Below are 6,849 nucleotides of genomic sequence, written 5' to 3' on the forward strand. Positions count from 1 at the left end.
TTGAGTTTGCGGATGACAGTACCAAGGGGAAAGAGGTAACAGATGAATAGGAGGGGACCAAGAACTGAGCCTTGGGGGACCCCTTGTGTAACTGGGGAGAGGATGGATGTGTGACCGGAGAGAGAGATGAACTGGTTTCTGTTGGTGAGATAGGAGGTGAGCCAGTCAAATGCAGGGCCCTCAACACCTAGTTGGTGCAGCCTTTGGAGGAGGATGGAATGGTTCACAGTGTCAAAGGCTGCGCTAAGGTCAAGTAGTAGTAGGATGTTGAGGGCACCAGAGTCTGCAGAAATGAGGAGATCGTTGGTGACTTAAACTAGAGCTGTTTCGGTGCTGTGAAGTGGGCGGAATCCGGACTGGAAGGGTTCATAGAGGTTGTTGGACTGGAGATGGGTGTGGAGTTGGGCGGAGACAATGCGTTCAAGGGTTTTGGAAAGGAATGAAAGGTTGGAGATGGGACGATAGTTGGAGAGGTTGAGTGGGTCCAAGGTGGGCTATTTGAGGATGGGGTGATGGCTGCAAATTTATAGACAGTGGGAAAGTGGCCAAGGGATAGAGACTGATTAAAAAGGGTGGTGAGGTGGGGGAGGAGGACAGAGAGTCGAGAGAGCAGGTGGTTGTCTTGGATGCGGTATTGATGTCTAGGATAGTGGGGGAGTCGACAAGGGAGAAGGCAGTGAGAGAGGGGAAGGGCGGGAGGTCAGGAAGGGGGGGGGCAGGAGAGTAGGGGAGGTGGGGGAGAGGAGTTATTGATGGTGTCGGTCAGAGAACTGATGATTTGGGCGATTTTGTTGTTAAAGTTGACAAGGAAGGAGTTACAGAGGGCGGGTGAGGAGGTTGGCTTGGTGACCGGTGGCTGGAGCAATTTGTTGACGGTGGAGAACAGTATGCGGGGTTTCCGGTTGGTGTTATTAATGAGAGATGAAAAGTTAGCAGATTTGGCAGCAAGAAGAGCTTCACGATAGGAGGAGATGGGTTGTTTGAAGGTTTCGGCATGGACGGTGAGGCGGGTTCTTTTGTAGAGGCGTTCGAGTTGACGGCCAGTTTGTTTCATGGAGCGGAGTTCCGGGGTGTACCAAGGGGCAGAGTTAGTGAATGTAAGAGAACGCTTTCCAAGGGGCTAGGGAATCAAGGGAGTCAGAAAGGATGTTGTTGAGAGTGGTGGCAAGGTCATCAGGGGAGGAAGAAATGGCAGAGGATAAGAGCTGGCAAAGCGTGATTGGGTTTACAGTCTTGATGTTGCGGTAGGAGATGGTGCGTTTTGTGGAATTATGAGGCGAGGGTAGAGGGGCGGAGAAGAGGATGCAGAGATGATCTGACAGTGGAAAGGTGAGAGGACAGGGGTTGGATGTGAGTGGAAAGGAGGAGCATACTATATCCAGGGTGTGGCCTTTGGTGTGGGTGGGGAAGTTGATGTGCTGGGTGAGATGAAAGCAGTCCAGAAGCAGGGCTCGAAGCTTACTTTTTGCCCAAGTTGCCCTCGGGCAAGTTGGAGAAAATTTTACTTGCCCGAAACAAAATTTTACTTGCCCGAATTTTTTTGGAGTGGATTTTTACTTGCCCGACACATTTTTGCAATAAAAAAGATAACACTATAAGTTTCGCCTTCATATGTTTTTATTCCATCATATTGTGCCTGCAGCCTGTTTTAATACAGTGTAGAACTTTTGATGCAATTAAACCACACTAGTCTACTGTAGTACCAAAATTCATTCAGTCCCTCCTGGCCCTCTGCCTTTCCATGTATTCTGCCCTCCTGGCCCTCTGCCCCTCCTCCCTCGCTCAACCGGAAACAAGCTCTGCTGGTGCGCAGGCGCAGAAGAGCCAGGGACGAGTGAGGGAGCATGCATTTAATTACGAAGCGCTTTGCCGTTATCAATGTATTGCAGACTTACACGAGAAACTAACCGCTCCCTAGAAAACAAAATGTCGGACCAGAAGCGGCAGAAGTTGCGAGAAATTATGCCCAAAATCGTCTTTTTACAGCTTGAAAACATGGTATTATGGCAGGGCAAGTTCGGGCAAGTGAGGAAAAATTCTACTTGCCCGTCTGCCATCGCTACTTGCCCCGGGCAATCGGGCAATCGTTAGTTTCGAGCCCTGAGAAGGGAGATGAAGTCAGACGTCAGTGGACCATTTGGCTGGTCGATGTGGATGTTGAAGTCACCGATGAGTAGGAGGCGATAGGAGACAGAGGATACGATGGTGAGGAGTTCAGAGAGTTCAGAAAGAAAAGACGGATGTGACTTTGGGGGGGCGGGTATTCAACTAATAACTTGAATGGTCTAATTAACTCAAAACACCTGCAAGGGTTTCCTGAGCCTTGAAAAACACTCAGCTTGGTTCAGTAAACTAAATCACAAGCATGGGGAAGACTGCTGATCTGACTGCTGTCCAGAGGACCAACATTGACACCCTCCATCATGAGGGTAAGACAAAAAAAGAAATTTCTCAAAGAGCAAGCTGTTCACAGAGTGCAGTTTCAAAGCACATTCACAAAAAGTCTGTTGGAAGGGGGAAATGTGGCAGGAAACTCTGCAGAACCAAAAGAGATGACCGCAGCCCTAACAGCATTGTGAGGAAGAGTCGCTTCTGGAATTTGGGGAAGGTTCAAAGACAGTGGACCAAAGCTGGAGTCCAGGTATCAAAAGCCACTGTTCAAGGACGTGTCCAGGAAATGGCCTACAATAGCCGTATTCCCATGGTCAAGCCACTTCTGAAGCGTCTGACTTGGGCTATGGAAAAGAAGCACTGGACAGTTGCAGAGTGGTCCAAAGTCCTTTTTTCAGACAAAAGCAAGTTTTGTATTTCATTTGGAAGTCAAGGCGCCAGAGTCTGGAGAAAGGCTGGAGAGGAGAAAAATCGTAGTTGCTTGAAATCCAGTGTGAAGTTCCCACAGTCAGCGATGGTTTGGGGAGCCATGTCAGCTGCTAGTGTTGGTCCACTGTGTTTCATCAAGTCCAGAGTAAATGCAGAGCACTACATGCGTCCATCTGCTGAAGAGCTCTATGGAGATGATGATTTTAATTCTAGCATGATCTGGCACCTGCCCACAGTGCCAAAACCACCAGTAAATGGTGTACTGACCATGGCATTACTGTACTTGATTGGCCTGCCGATTCCCCTGACCTGAACCCCATAGAGAATTTGTGGGGTATTATCGGAGTCAGCTTTATTGTCAACTCCTTCATGCCAAGACACACAAAGAAATCGAAATTACGTTTCCTCCACCCCACGGTGACGAGACGCAGTACACGAGTAACACACAAGTAAACAACGGGGGAGAGAGTTCAGGACCCCAAAAGCCTGGAGATCACAAACTTCGCCAGAGGCGAGCAGTGCTTGCATCCCACCACAGAGTCCCGGCACCATTCGCGCATTCCACTTCCTCGCGATGTTCCCCCTCGTACAATGGCCCGGTCCGCCCGATAGCACACTAGCCGCTCCAGATGCACAGCAGTTACGCACTGTCCGGTTCGTAGATCTCAGCAGGCATGTTGATGCTCAGCGATCGAACGTTCGCCAGAAGAAAGGAAGGCACGGCCGGGCGAGCTGGGTTGGCCGCCAGCCTGGCCCGGACGCCCCCGCTCTCGCCCCTTTTCAGCCTCCTCCCACACCGCTTCCGACGCTTCAGGATGGAGCAGACCGAGCGCCTTTAATGTCCCCGCTTCAAAGTCCAGATCGCCACAAAACTCGCTTTCGCCGATGTCGAGCAGAACCAGCCCGCTGTACTTGTAGGACAACCCGGTGCGACGAGACGAACACACAAAACTGTCGGACAAACCCACATTAAACGACAAAACAAAACACCGTTCGGGACAGAGAAAGGCCGCTGCGTGTGCACGCGCCGCCATCTTACTTATTATTGTATTGTGAAGAAGAAGCTGAAAGACACCAGACCCAACAATGCAAATGAGCTAAAGCATCCACATTGAAGCATCCTGGGCATCCGTAACACCTCAGCAATCCCTGATTGCCTCCATGCCGCGCCGCAATGATGCAGTAATCCGTGCAAAAGGATTCCCAACCAAGTAGTGAGTGCATTAATAAACATTTTCAAATGTTTGATTTAGTTTTGCTGTTATAAATCTTTTTTTTTTTTTTACTTGGTCTGAGGAAATATTCTAATATGTTGAGATTCAATTATTGAGTTTTCTTAAGCTGTCAGGAATAATCAGCAATAATAAAATAAAAGGGTTTAAGATATTTTAGCTGACTTGTAATGAATCCAGAATGTATGACATTTTTATATTTTTAATTGCATTGCAGAAAATAAAGAACTTTATCACAATATTCTAATTTTCTGAGACAGTCCTGTACACACGCACACACACACTCACAAACACACACATATATATATATACACACACACACACACACACACACACACACAGTTGCAGTTCAGATGCTACATCGCGGTTCGTTTATTGCGGTTTCACTACATCAGATTTTTAAATTTTGAAACTTTGTGAATAACTTCACATACAAGTCGCTCCTGCGTATAAATCGCTCCCCCACCCAAACTACGAAAAAAAACGTGATTTATAATCCGAAAAAACGGTATATATATATATATACAGTGCCTTGCGAAAGTATTCGGCCCCCTTGAACCTTTCAACATTTCGCAACATTTCAGGCTTCAAACATGAAAATATAAAAGTTTAAATTTTTGTCAAGAATCAACAACAAGTGCGACACAATCGTGAAGTGGAACAAAATTGATTGGATAATTTAAACTTTTTTAACAAATAAAAAAGTGGGGCGTGCAATATTATTCGGCCCCTTTGTAGCGCCACCTTTTGCTGCAATTACAGCTGCAAGTCGCTTGGGATATGTCTCTATCAGTTTTGCACATCGAGAGACTGGAATTCTTGCCCATTCTTCCTTGCAAAACAGCTTGAGCTCAGTGAGGTTGGATGGAGAGCGTTTGTGAACAGCAGTCTTCAGCTCTTTCCACAGATTCTCGATTGGATTCAGGTCTGGACTTTGACTTGGCCGTTCTAACACCTGGATACGTCTATTTGTGAACCATTCCATTGTAGATTTGGCTTTATGTTTTGGATCATTGTCCTGTTGGAAGATAAATCTCCATCCCAGTCTCAGGTCTTTTGCAGACTCCAACAGGTTTTCTTCCAAAATGGTCCTATATTTGGCTCCATCCATCTTCCCATCAATTTTAGCCATCTTCCCTGTCCCTGCTGAAGCAAAGCAGGCCCAAACCATGATGCTGCCACCACCATGTTTGACAGTGGGGATGGTGTGTTCAGGGTGATGAGCTGTGTTGCTTTTACGCCAAACATATCGTTTTGCATTGTGGCCAAAAAGTTCGGTTTTTGATTCATCTGACCAGAGCACCTTCTTCCACGTTTGGTGTGTCTCCCAGGTGGCTTGTCGCAAACTTTAAACAAGACTTTTTATGGATATCTTTGAGAAATGGCTTTCTTCTTGCCACTCTTCTATAAAGGCCAGATTTGTGCAGTGCACGACTGATTGTTGTCCTATGGACAGACTCTCCCACCTCAGTTGTAGTTATCTGTAGTTCATCCAGAGTGATCATGGGCCGCTTGGCTGCATCTCTGATCAGTCTTCTACTTGTTTGAGATGAAATTTTGGAGGGACGGCCGGGTCTTGGTATAATATATATAATTGCTTGCACAGTGTTCCTTGAGATGTTTAAAGCTTGGGAAATATTTTTGTATCCAAATCCGGCTTTAAACGTCTCCACAACAGTATCTCGGACCTGCCTGTTGTCTTCCTTTGTCTTCATGGTTCTCGCTGCGCTTTAAACAGAACCCTGAGACTATCAAAGAGCAGGTGCATTTATACGGAGACTTGATTACACACAGGTGCATTCTATTTATCATCATCAGTCATTTAGGACAACATTGGATCATTCAAAGATCCTCACTGAACTTCTGAAGTGAGTTTGCTGCACTGAAAGTAAAGGGGCCGAATAATATTGCACTCCCCACTTTTCAGTTTTGTATTTGTTAAAAAGGTTTAAATTATCCAATAAATTACGTTCCACTTCACGATTGTGTCCCACTTGTTGATTCTTGACAAAAAATTATATATCTTTATGTTTGAAGCCTGAAATGTGGCAAATGTTGAAAGGTTCAAGGGGGCCGAATACTTTCGCAAGGCACTGTATATATATATATATATATATATATATACACACACACACACACACACACACACACACACACACACACAAACACACACCGTATTGGCGTGTGTATACGACGACGACCCTGATTACAAGACGACCGCCTCTTTTCCAAGACTCAAGTTTGAAAAAAGACTTTTTGAACACCAAATTTAATTTTTATACAGAAAATTACATTAAATCTGAAACAAATGATTATAACAATATATTCGAGAGAAAAAGCATGTTATTTTGCTTCATTAAATCATGCAAAAACTGTCTATCACATCCTAATATCTGAACATTTAAATATGTAAACTTAAGTGCGATCACATTTGTAAATGAATGGCTTCTGGTTTTTGAAATGTAAATAAAACAACCTACTGTGATAAAACAACAAAATAGATATAACTGCATCAACCATCGAAGTGAACTCTAACTGTAACTGTAGTCTTGAAACAAATCTGAATAAGGAAAAACATTGCAAGAAAATAATGCAAACTGCTACCGCTATTGTTGGGGAGCCTGAGGACTGTATTGGGGGTTGGATCGGATAGTTATGCTCTTTTCGCCCCCGGGTGTCGGTCAGAACACAGCTTTACTGAATTATTGGCAAAAAAGTAACAGGCACTCTGGCTCAAAGCAGCAAACAGGCAACTGGCAAAAGGGTATTGAACGTTTGGTCGTAAGGATGTGTGGTG

The sequence above is a fragment of the Syngnathus typhle genome, linkage group LG3 (genome assembly GCF_033458585.1).
Source record: "Syngnathus typhle isolate RoL2023-S1 ecotype Sweden linkage group LG3, RoL_Styp_1.0, whole genome shotgun sequence".
Taxonomy (NCBI): Eukaryota; Metazoa; Chordata; class Actinopteri; order Syngnathiformes; family Syngnathidae; genus Syngnathus; species Syngnathus typhle.